Here is an 11,803-nt window from a genome sequence, read left to right as displayed (position 1 = left end):
GCCCATCAATCAACCATGAATTTAATTTTTCAGATTAGCATTATTATGTTCCACATAATGGTGGAAATTGAGTCAGTGTGGCCACACTGAGTCACGATCTTTCATACCAAAAAGCTACATCTTTGCTTCCCTGCATAAAACATGTTTGTTTTCTTTATTCAATGGTGTTACAGATAGCCAAGATATGGAGACTTTGTCTGTGTTCATGGCCATCAGTTCAGAAGAGATGTCTAGGAGCACCGCCAGTAGTTATGTTATATGGATATGTTAATTAAAATACACGTTGATCATCTATTAATCTTCTGTTAATTGCCAGTCTGTCACTATGATATAAACATGAAATGAACTTCTCAGTGCTTGCTCTGAAATGTGTGTCCATGTGAACAAGCTTTTTAATTAACGTTGTCATCTGATGACAACATATTTTGCATAGGGAATCTTACTTGAAGCCAAACTTCAAAAGAATACTTTTGTTTGTTGAATGTAACTACACTGTTTCAAGAATAATATTAAATATTAACATTATATATCAAATACATTTGCCAAGTAATACAAAACTTCAGATAAATATGCATTACTCTGTATTATCCATACACAATATGAATGCTGGAGAAATGGACAACGCAAGGGTTGGTTTTGAAGTTCATTGTGTACTGTTGTGCACCTACAGTGGGACGTGGGTCTGCTGAACACCCACTGTCATCAAGAGGTGATGACCTGCAGGGCAAAATATGTGGAGAAAACCAGGAAGAGGAAAGCAGAGACTGAGCGGAAGAAATGCTGTCCGTGCGTTCATGTCAATCACTGAAAAATCCGGTTGGATGAGTCTAACAACCGCCCACATAGAATGTGGAATTTCCCTGCCTGCAAAACCCACAATACTTGTATTGTATATTTCAATTTCTGATCATTTAGCCATTGGCTACCAGTGATGATGAGAATATAGTTCACTCTGACAGGTGAATTTGTTGGCAGTTCCTGTGCTGCGCATTAGCTGAACTCCAGACAGATATGGAGATCAAAAACAACACGTGTGCTCTGTGATGTGTAGGAAGTGGAAATGTGGACCAGTGCCTGTCTCTACTCTAGGTGTGGGCTCCCAGAGCAGGTGTGGTCTAACACACCAGGGATCAGTCTTTGTTTGCATTCCTGTGTAGATAAATGTTTAGGAATTTGATTTGCTCTCACGAATGGGATTCCTGTGCTGTGCGTCCCTGAACCATTTTTCTTTTTTATCTCATCATGCCAAAAATTGAAGCATTTTAAATAGAAAAGGAACAATTTGTGCCTCTTTTAAGGCACACATATTTTCATTATACTTGTGTGAAACCTTCATTATAAGAACGTATTCTAAAAAAAAAAAAAAGTCATCTGCATTAAGTTTTTTTTTGTAAGTAAATCGCCAGAGGGAGACATAATTAGGTTTTAAAAAAAGGTTCCATCAACAAAAATGATCACCAGCACCCATTTTTCAATGCTTCGGAAATGAATACTGAAAAGAAAAGACGTCTTGTGAAGTTTAGAAAGTGCCCTCACTGCTGTAGTAGACTAAATAAAGTCTAAAGCAAAAAAAATATATAAATTTCTTAAGGGCACTCTCACTTCCCACAAACAAAGTGAGATTCTCTGCATGATATTCTGGGATGATAACTTAACATTTTGTGATATTTCAGAACATGCAAATATTCCAAGTTGCCCCCCCCCCCCCCCAATAGCTCAGTATATCCGAATCCTCTTTCGGGTGAAAACAACACAAGAGCATGCTTTTTAAGATTAATAAATTATTCAGAGATGCACATAACAACTGGCCTTTTGAGACTTGTGGGCTAGTGATTGTATATTAAAACGCAATAAAGTATTATGATGCAAATTTATTATTTCAGAATTGACCATGTATATATTTATATTAAAGGGGGCAGAGATTAAGTGGTTATCAAACATCCCATACAATACCGCCGTTCGTACCAGGTGGAGTCACTGCTTACATTCAGTTTGTCTTTCACCTTTCTATCGCATCAATTAAAAAAAATATATATCCATGGGAAGATGAAATAAAGATTTGATTGCCATCGACCATGCCGTCTTCTTGAATAATTCCCAACATATCTGTTGCGAATGCCCCCCCCCCCCACCCTCATGAATAATTTAACTCCTTCCTGCCGCTCGCAGCATTCTGGCCAGGCAGTAGTTGTACCGATAGGCGTGCTCGCGCTACACACTGCGTATTCCTGGCAGATGCGTGTTTTTGTTATGAATCGACCGTCCGCTCTCCTTGTGCACTGGAGCCTTGGGACTGTAGCAGCGCGAGGCGAACTTACTGGCTTTCCTTACCTCTGACGAGCCGTTTCCACTTACTCTCTTTTTATGTGCTTATCCCGTTATAGAACTAAGATAAAAACGATTTGTTTGAGTAAAAAAGGAAGGTGGATAGAAAAAAACTAAGAAAAACAAATAGTTCGTTTGCCAGTGTTCAAATTATATCAATAGCTGTACGGGAAGAGGAGCCGTAAGACCGGCTGCACACGAGCAAGAAACTGCAGTTGTGTTGGTTGAACGAACGAGGAGGACGGAGGAACTGCAAGGTAGGTGATATTGTAGGAATCTCTAGCTGGTGATACTCACGTTTTCAATAACGTCATGTCTTTAAAAGGTCTGGATATTTAGTTGTCATTGAGCTCTGTAAATGAATTAGTGCTCGGTACCTTGCTATTCAGCTAACAGTCGCTAATTAGTTAACGTAGCAAGCTAACCACAGAAGCCGCATCGAGAAGCACGTTATCTGTTGGCGAATTTGCTAGCTAATGTTAGCTAGCTACCTCCGGGCGTTTGGCAGGTAGTGGTAGCTAACGTTAGACGACTGGTTATTTGAGTGCAACTCAACACGCTAGTTTTCAAGCTACATTCGACAGTACGTAATGACTGCTTGGCTTATAAATCTGCTATCTGATATAAATGTGGTTGAATGTCACCAATTAAGTACAGGCAATTGAGAGCTAGTCGGCTAGTCGAAAATATATGCTTTGCATTGTGTTTGAGATATGTATCTGTAGCTGGCTCGGGAGCTGAGGTTTAGAACTAATGCTGGCTAGCTATCTACGCTTAACTAGTTTACTTTATAGTCATTTGTAAAAATTTAGCATTAGCAAGCTGTACATGCAGTAGCTAGTAAACATGTTATCTGGCTTGTTAATCTAGTCAATAGCTGACCAAGTTAATGGTATAAGTCTGGTCGCAGTTTTCGTAGATGTCATAGTTAACCATGTTATCTATTACACCAGTCGACATGTGTCGTTGTCAACTGCGTAGAAACCATATTCCTAAGTTGTATCCATTGCTAGCTAACTGACAATATCTTCAATCGCGAACTGTGGTACTTGTAGTAAAATAGAAAATTACAATTTGGTAAATGTTTAAACAAGGTAAGTTGCGAATGTGTGACATTTCCTTCAGCGATCTAGTTTGTAAATCGTGTAGTTTTTTGTCACGTGAACTAGCTGAATTAGTTGCTAAAGCACATTTTTCCCGCTTGTATCGTTAGCGTTGAACTTCTGAATAAAGGTGATTCATGTCTTATTTCCCAGCCCTGTAGGTAATTACTTTAAATGCATAATGACATCAGTACTTTACAGTATGAATGGAAGTTATCACGAACAATATGCAAGCAAAACAGCAGTGGATAAGCTGATATGCTTGATGAATGGATGTTTAGTTGAGTATTAATCATAAAGAACAGTGACTGCAGGATCAATTAAACTTTATTGTGAATAAAATGTAACCACAGGTGGCAAACTTAAATACGAAGGGTGGGGTGCGCTGAAGGTCCAATTTAAAAAATAACGCACGGCAGAATGCGCTGTCATTCGCTGAGTAGCGGGCACCAGACGACAAATTTCGCATTTAATTGCCAAAATTTGTGTCTTCTAATCATTCATCTTGGCTTGCTGTGGGTAGATGTATACTACATGACATCTTTGTACGTTAGACTGAACACTGAGACATTCTTTCGTTTCTGCTACCATGCGCACGAATCCATGTAAATATGTAATTTAACATTTAATTAATGCTAATCGTGCATTTGGTAACGAGTGTGTTTTCTGAAGCATTTGCAAAATAGCATCCCCTGTAACTGAAGCTAATGGCTGCATTATTCGCGGTCGGGGCACTGTACCGCACACTCAGGGCGAAATAAGGGAAAACCTGGCTGTTCAAATAAGTCCATGTTGTAAAATTAAAGGTTGTTAGTGGACAGTTCTGCTCCACAAATAGTGAGAACTCAGCTGATGTTCTGCAAATGACAGTGACTCGTCTGAGGAAGAATTGGCCAGAAGTGAATTTAAAATCAATACCTAGGCCTAATCTGAAACGTGCACCTTAAGGTCGGCTAATTATATTATTTTACAATACAGAGCGCTTGGTTTTTTTTTGTGATACAGCGAACACTACAGTGGCCCTGCCCTTTGTTGCGAAAGAGGGCGCCAGAGGCGCCAAGTTTAAAATATTTGAACTGCGATCTAGTTTGTAAGCAGCTGAAATGTTCTCTGATCTAGCCTTTTGATATCTCTACTCAAGAAACGCTACCAAGGCTAGCAGAGGAGTCACCGCAAACAATGTCTGTTAATTTCTTTTCATACAGATCTTGCTTTAAAACCACGGTGTTTGTGCTGCCGGACACGTCATTTTAATGGAACGATAAAACCTTCCTACTGTTTTATGACCACAGTTGCTTCAGAAGAGCTGGTTGGTTGGAGGCTACCCATGCAAAAACATGTACAGTAATTGTCTTAAAAGTTCCCATTGCCTTAAGAAATGCCATTTTCATAGAAGTGTAAAAAGTGTAAAACTCCACACTGAATGAGAATCTCCTCCTTCTTGTGATTTCCAGACCAGATACTGTAAATAGGGTTTCCGTTAGTTGTTAGTCCTGTTCCGATCGAATAGTGAGCGTGGGACAATGGTACAGTTGTCCACTCTGTACCTGAATTAAAAACAAAGCGTTAGTCATAAGTCCAGGTCAGATAACAGCCAGTTTTCCCAGGGATGATTCACTAGGCTGTTGCCCCATGCATGTGAATCTCAGCAGGCGCTGCTCTCAGTGTATGGAGGTTTGGGAAACTTACGTTCCTGTGAATAATTCTCCAACTGTGAGGACTTATTCCTGCATTTTCACCGCTTCCCAGACAATCAGATGTAGCCTTTCATGTCGGTAAAGGAGAGGTATGCTGCTTTATTGGTCCACCTGTGATTTCAGGTAGAGGCTCTCACAGCAGGTGCAGTCACAGTCTCTGAGGCTTCCTCTTTCCATGCGATCACACACTTGTTATCATCAAGTCTGCTTGCCAGGGCTTTATTATGTGCACAGTGGGCCGATTATAAATGCCTGACTGTTTATTTATGTGTCATCATTATTAGGCGCATATAGAATCTGCTGTCTAGTGCTTCTTTAAAAAGGTGATCTATGTAGGGACGAGTAGCCCCCGTGTTTTAACCTAAATCCCATGGCTGAAGGAAATCTGCCGGTGGCAATGAAATCTAATATTTCTGCATTGACTGTATTTCTGTCTCCCTCTTCCTTTCTGCTACCCCCACTCACAGTTTCCATGATGTGCCTGTATGATTTCTGTGCGAAAGGCACATTGGCTCATGGATAGCCAAACCAATTGGGCTATCTCAAGAATGTGGTTTTATGTATTTTCTTTCCCTTTTTGTGTAGATGTGTCCATCTGCATTTTTTTATGTACCCCAACACACACACACAGGCACACACACACACCTGAGCTCCTTTGCCTTCCCTACGTGCAAATAATAAGTGTCCTATAAGGAAGATATATCGTGGTCTGGGCCAGACAGACCTGTGCTTCCCTATGGTCGCGTCTCGCAGCTCTACCTCTGGGGTTCGGAGGGTGGGGGGTTGCGACACTTCTTTGTTCTCATTCCAGCGCTATTCTGGCGCATCAAGGCTCTCCTCGCTCGCCGGCGACTCGTCAGAAAGCGTCTGGAGGTCCAAGGCTGTCGGGGTCCATCCCCGCAGCAGACGCCTCCTGCATTTCCGCCATTGGATCCTAATCTCAGCAATGGGCAGGACTGCATGCAGTGCCCAATGTGTAATCAGTTAGATGCATCGATGATCTCCTTCTCATTTAGAGCAGTCGGCCCCAATCGTGAACGGCCGCCTTATTCACACCGCCAGCGTGGATGCAACCAGTCAGTATCAGTGTCGGTTCTGCCGATGAGCTTTGAGGTGCAGCCCGCAGACCCCGTTGGAGACATTACCCTTTTCCATGACGGACAGCTGACCTTAATTGAGGCGGTTTGTGGGAACCTGGCCTGGTGGCTGCTGGCCAGCGGCTACCTCATTTTGCGTGTTATCGCACGTCTGGTGTGTGATCTTGACAGGGGCTTATCTCGCAGTGCTGTCATATTCTGCGGTAAAAGGAAAAGGCTATTACAACAGCCGGGTGACCCCGTGGGTTTGTTCAGGTTTGAGGTGATTTAAAAACATTTTGCGGTTGCCGTATAACATTGTCTAGCTTAACCATGTCCAACAGCTGTGACGGATAAGGTCTTAAGTTCATGCCAATGGAAATGCAGGGTATGTGTTTTGGTAATGGGCGGTTTTTGTTTATTGTTTTTGTCTGCGGTTTCATTACGATGCAGGGCCAATCAAATGTCACGCAGTTCAGTTGCACAACTGTGTTGAGGAGCTGATGTCTTTTCGTCTTTGTGAAAAGTTCTAGCCAAAGCGGATGTTGCGAAGCGGTTAGGATGTGTTTTGTGCTTTTAAATTGAACAACAGCTCTAGTTGTATAGATCTAAACAAATTCTGTATGAAAGAGTTATTTGGATGATATTTTTTAAATCATAGGTTGAAACTAGAAAGGTTACAATTCCTGAAGGAATTGTGTGGGCTTGCTTACCGATGGGTATGAGCAATATGTTGCATTCTGGTTGCTAAGGACATCTTTGGTTTGTTCACAATGAGGCACTCCAGTTCATAAATGGCATACAGTAACTAGTGCGCAGGTTTTCCCCATTTTGATTGAGACCAGACTAGTGAAGATAAAGGCAGTAATGCAGTTCATGCTCAATGATCAGCAGATTGTTTGTTGAAGTACTTGAGACTCTTGTCTGCTGCACCACGTGTTTGCAGTGACCCCCGCGTCACTGGAGGCACATGTAAATTAATGACTAGGCATTTATATGACGCTCTTATCCAAGCGCTTACAATTTACATGCATTTCATTGACCATAACAGCTGGTTATGGCTAGGTGTACCTTGCTCAAGGACATACGCCCAGGTTTACCGGATCAACCTCCGACTTCGTACAACCAGTTCCTTACCCCTGGCTATTCCCCCACAGCATAACTCACACACACGCACTCACACATGCAGTCTGGAGTTCCCTCTTGCCATTGCGACGGTGGCCCAGTTTACTGACCGGCTAGGCCTTGGCATCAGCTCCGGAAACTTTTCGTTTAATATAATTGCTTCTTGAGTTAATCCTTGATTTCCTCACGGTTCCTCTCTGCAACTGCATACTGACTGCAGCACGTATGAATATATTTGTCCCCCTCACGACTAACGAGAATCCAGCGACGGGAGGGTGCTGTTCCAAACGTGATTTTCAGTGCCCAAATGCTCTGCCTTGTCTCCAAGCCCTTATCTCTACCCACAGGGAGTGAACAGGCCTTTCTCCCCATTTCCAGGAACGGTACTGGTCTGCCAGACCCTGTGGGGATGAGGGGGGGTGGTCATAGCAGGGAGGGCGCTGGAGGAAAGAGGGGGCTGTGATCCCCATGCATTTTTAAACCGTCCTGTGGGACATGGGCTATATAATTAACTATCAGCCAGCTGGTGAAATGATTTTTAAGCAGTATAGTGAAGGAGGGAATTTTCCCTTTAAAGCAAAAACATGTGGATTGATGTGCTGGAATTCGGTTTAGCCGTGCGGTGCGTATGTTGCGCTCATTCAGTTTTCGTACCACCAGGCCTAACTCCCAGTAATTGTGGTCCTGACTAAACACCGTAGTTGTCTTTTTTCCTTTGAGTCAATTGCATATTTGTGGAGTTATAAAAATGCCAATACTTGATTTTTTTTCTCCCCATTAGGTTTGACAAGCTCTTGTTTGGGGGTGTTTATTGTTGCAGAAAGTGTCAGACAGCAGTCAACAAATATGTGAGTTTCTCAAAACGGTATGAACTCTAAAAATGCAGAGGTAGAGGTGATTCTGCTGGGGTGTCTGGAGTCATCTCCCCAACCCTAGTCGGCGGTGTTATTGTGGGGGAACCGTGAGCACTTGGCTGGAGGACGGCTGGAGGGTCCCTGGCAGCCGTGGGCGGGGCTTGCCAGTCATGGCCGTAGCGCTTGCTCTGGGAGTAAATGCACTGTTCTGTCACACGCTCAGTTCTGCCTATTCGGACCAGGATAGCCCAGCTGCGAGACTGGCTTTCTCACATACGCCAATGGAAGAGCAAAGTTGTGCTGTGATTTTACCTGGACTGATTTGTTTAGTTGGCAATACATAAATGCGAAGAACTCAGACAGGTTTTTATTTTTTTGTGAAAGAATAGGCTTTAAAAGGACAGGTTCGGATGGTGGCGCTTATTGAAAGCATCCTGATTTTTTTTTAGAGGGCAGCGGCACTGATCAAAATGTCAGCCGAACCGTACACTAGACACATGAACACTAGCAAACTATAAAATAACCAAAATGTGTTCTATTGCTAACTAGCTAGCAAGCTTTGCCGTGTCTGATTTCAAATTTTAATCGAACAGCCTCAAGTTGGCTAACTTTAGCTCACTGCAAGTTACATTTTGTTACTGCTGCAAGAAGCCATGTCCTAGGCACCATCAGCATACGGTAATAGCATCGATATGTTCCAGCATTATATTACCACTGTCATATCTAGCATGTGTACGTGATTTCAGCAAATCAAGTCTCCATTGGTACGTAACCACCCATGCCTACAATAAATGTTGGGCTATTTATAGGCTTTGGTGTGATGGCTACTCAAGCATCGGAAGCATTTAAAAAGAACAACAACAGAGACCTGACAAACTGTTTACTGAAAACAATCAAGTCCTTGCTTGCGGAAGAATGACAGTGCAAATTGAGGTAATTGACCCAAACATTGTAGACAATGTAAATCCACGTGAAGTGACAACCCCACATTGAAAACATTTTGTTTTAAACTGGCAGCAGAACTGTTAATACTGCAAATTGATTTCTCAGACCCACATAGACTACATCTGCCTTTATTGCACTAATAAGTTAAGTCTAGCTCATCCTTTATGTTTCACTGCTGATGTGCCATTTAGAAAAGAAACTAAAACGGCAATGAATGAAAAAGAAAAATGTGATATTTCTGTCAGATAGCCTAATTCATTGAAATATATTTACGTAGCCTAGATGTAGAGAGTATAAACTCTCCTATGAGGGAATCTCAACTATGTCAGCCACACGGTTCTCCTTTCCTGGCGTAACCTGTATTAATACAGGATTTAGTTTTTTATGCAGGAGAAAGGGACAGAACAACGGGGGAGACGTACACTGTGTTCCATCAGGTAGTTAGTGACTGGTGGCTTTGTTAGGTAAATCCTATGAGACCACTAACAAGGGCATGGACCAATTATAACTGGCAAGTGCTATAAAACAGGTGCATGCAACACTAATTAGTTCAGGCGGCCAAAAGCTCAACGTTCATAGAACCGCTGTGATCTGAAATGAACTCAAATGTAAACAAAGGAACTTCTCCCTATATATTTGTATTCATTGTTCATACTTGAGCTTGCTCTGATAAGAACATTTGTGCCTTAAGTTTCTTTTTTTTTTCTCTTTTGTACATGTTGGAACATAATGTGCTTGCATAGTCTTTAAAACCTCTGTCTGTTTTCTGTGGTTGGTTATACGTTTAAAAATGAGCTTTATTAGAAATTTCAAAATGCACCACTTTGCATATGATAAAGAACAGTTTTCACAAGATTAAAGGGATATTTCACTTTGGTGTAACACAAGTACTTTTATGGAGCCTATCCCATTGTATTTGCATAGCGTGAATCCTCCTCCCAGTTCACCATTCATTTTTGGCACCTTGCTGAATTTTTCTGAGTAGTTTAAAAGCACAAAGTCTAACTGCAGAGGATAATAGATCAATAAAAGAGAGTACTAACGTCAAACAATCTGTTTTTTGAGCTGATGAGCTGTTGTCAGGTTTAGGTTAGCTATATTTTCTGATTGACTACTGCGTAGAAATACTGCAAGCTGTGGTTAGATGTTTTTAAAATGCACATTCTCATGTGATTATGTTATTATGTACAAGGATATGTCACTTGGTTAAAATAACAAAACATTTTCCAGGTCTTCTTTTTCTGATGCATTTCTGATGCAAAAATGCATCAGAAATGCATCAGATTTTTAAAAAGGCATGTTCAAATGATGGCGATTCTTGAAAACTCAAGATAATTTGTGTGAAATTGAAAGTTGAAAGCAATGGAACTCCTTGTAGACAAAACTTTCAAAGCTCAAATAGAGGTTTTAACCAGTTGTACATCAAAACTGCATAGCAGCCTCCTATTCAGATTAAGTAGCTAGCTGTCATGAAATTGCTTAACAGGTGTCATGACATCATTATTAGGCAATTAAATCCCAACCTAACGGAAACATCCTTTTAGAACTTACATTTGAATCAGTTCATATACTTGTGAAGCGACTGATTCTGATGAGCTTTTCATTAAATGGTGGTTGCGTAACTGCCCACTTGATCTAGCACCGTATTAGTAGTTATTCTAATTACTTGCGCTTGGTGTTGCTAGCCATATTGGTTGTGGAAGGTACTTTAGCCGAAAGGCTCCCATGTGTGTAACGTGCGCCTCATTGCGATAATAACTGTAATCAAGGGCAATCCTAACTGCAGCTGATGCAGGCTGTGTGACTGCTTCACTGTGGAGAAATGACACCCAACTGCAGCAGCCCACTGATGTCACAGGCAGCCCACTGATGTTACGGGGCAGTCCACTGATGTTACGGGGCAGTCCACTGATGTCAAGGGAAGTCCACTGATGTTACGGGGCAGTCCACTGATGTCAAGGGCAGTCCACTGATGTTTCGGGGCAGTCCACTGATTTCACGAGGCAGCACTTGCTGCATTCCCACACTTTCTCGTAAGGAGGTGCCCTGCCATGTCCCTGCAGTCTCTAAACGCGTACGCAGACCGACCCAACCAGTAAACCAGCTTCTGCGTTGATCTGCCTCGCCTGAGGGGAGGACGCTGTTGCGGTCATCTCTCCGAGCCCCGTTGCCTTCAATGGCACGTGAGGAGGGCTGGAGGCAGTTTGCGGCGAACAAAAATGGACGCTGGACTGTGGGAAATGTTCCCAGATGGGTATTTCAATTGAAGATGCCGTTAAAGGGGAATTGCACTTTATAACACCCCTGCTTCTCATGACTGATATTGTCCTTCTGATGAATGTGTCTCCCTTCATTTTTCGATTAGTTATTTCAATTTAAATGTCTAACGTTAGAAACAAAGACCTATTTTTTTTGGCGCAAGTCCACATAGTAGTACGGTTTCTGGTTTTTTCTTCTTCTTCAATTTCGTTTCGTGGCAAATCGAGAAGAAGTGAAGCAAAACATTCCGTTAACTTAGCAATGAAATCGAACAAACTAACGTCTGCTAGCTTTTGTTTGATGCGATATCGATGTAATAATGAGGTGCATTGTACCCGGTTGTTATAATACCCCCATTAAACTTGACTTGAAAGCACATTTTCATAGTTTTCCACATGATGCAACTTTGTGCCAGACAT

The 11,803-nt window shown here is 42.0% G+C and overlaps 1 long non-coding RNA gene across 1 annotated transcript in view; it reads left to right on the top strand.

Annotated features, from left to right (window-relative positions):
* Positions 1–2,176: 2,176 nt before the first annotated feature.
* LOC135247840 (uncharacterized) overlaps positions 2,177–11,803 on the top strand; it is a 79,876-nt gene continuing 70,249 nt past the window's right edge. The window contains exon 1 of the long non-coding RNA XR_010328314.1: positions 2,177–2,582. This is a non-coding gene — a long non-coding RNA (uncharacterized LOC135247840). The remainder of the gene's footprint in view (positions 2,583–11,803) is intronic.

The sequence above is a fragment of the Anguilla rostrata genome, chromosome 2 (genome assembly GCF_018555375.3).
Source record: "Anguilla rostrata isolate EN2019 chromosome 2, ASM1855537v3, whole genome shotgun sequence".
In the NCBI taxonomy this organism is placed as follows: Eukaryota; Metazoa; Chordata; class Actinopteri; order Anguilliformes; family Anguillidae; genus Anguilla; species Anguilla rostrata.
The sequence above is the reverse complement of the archived record's forward strand: the minus strand, read 5'-3'. Positions and strand labels throughout refer to the sequence as shown.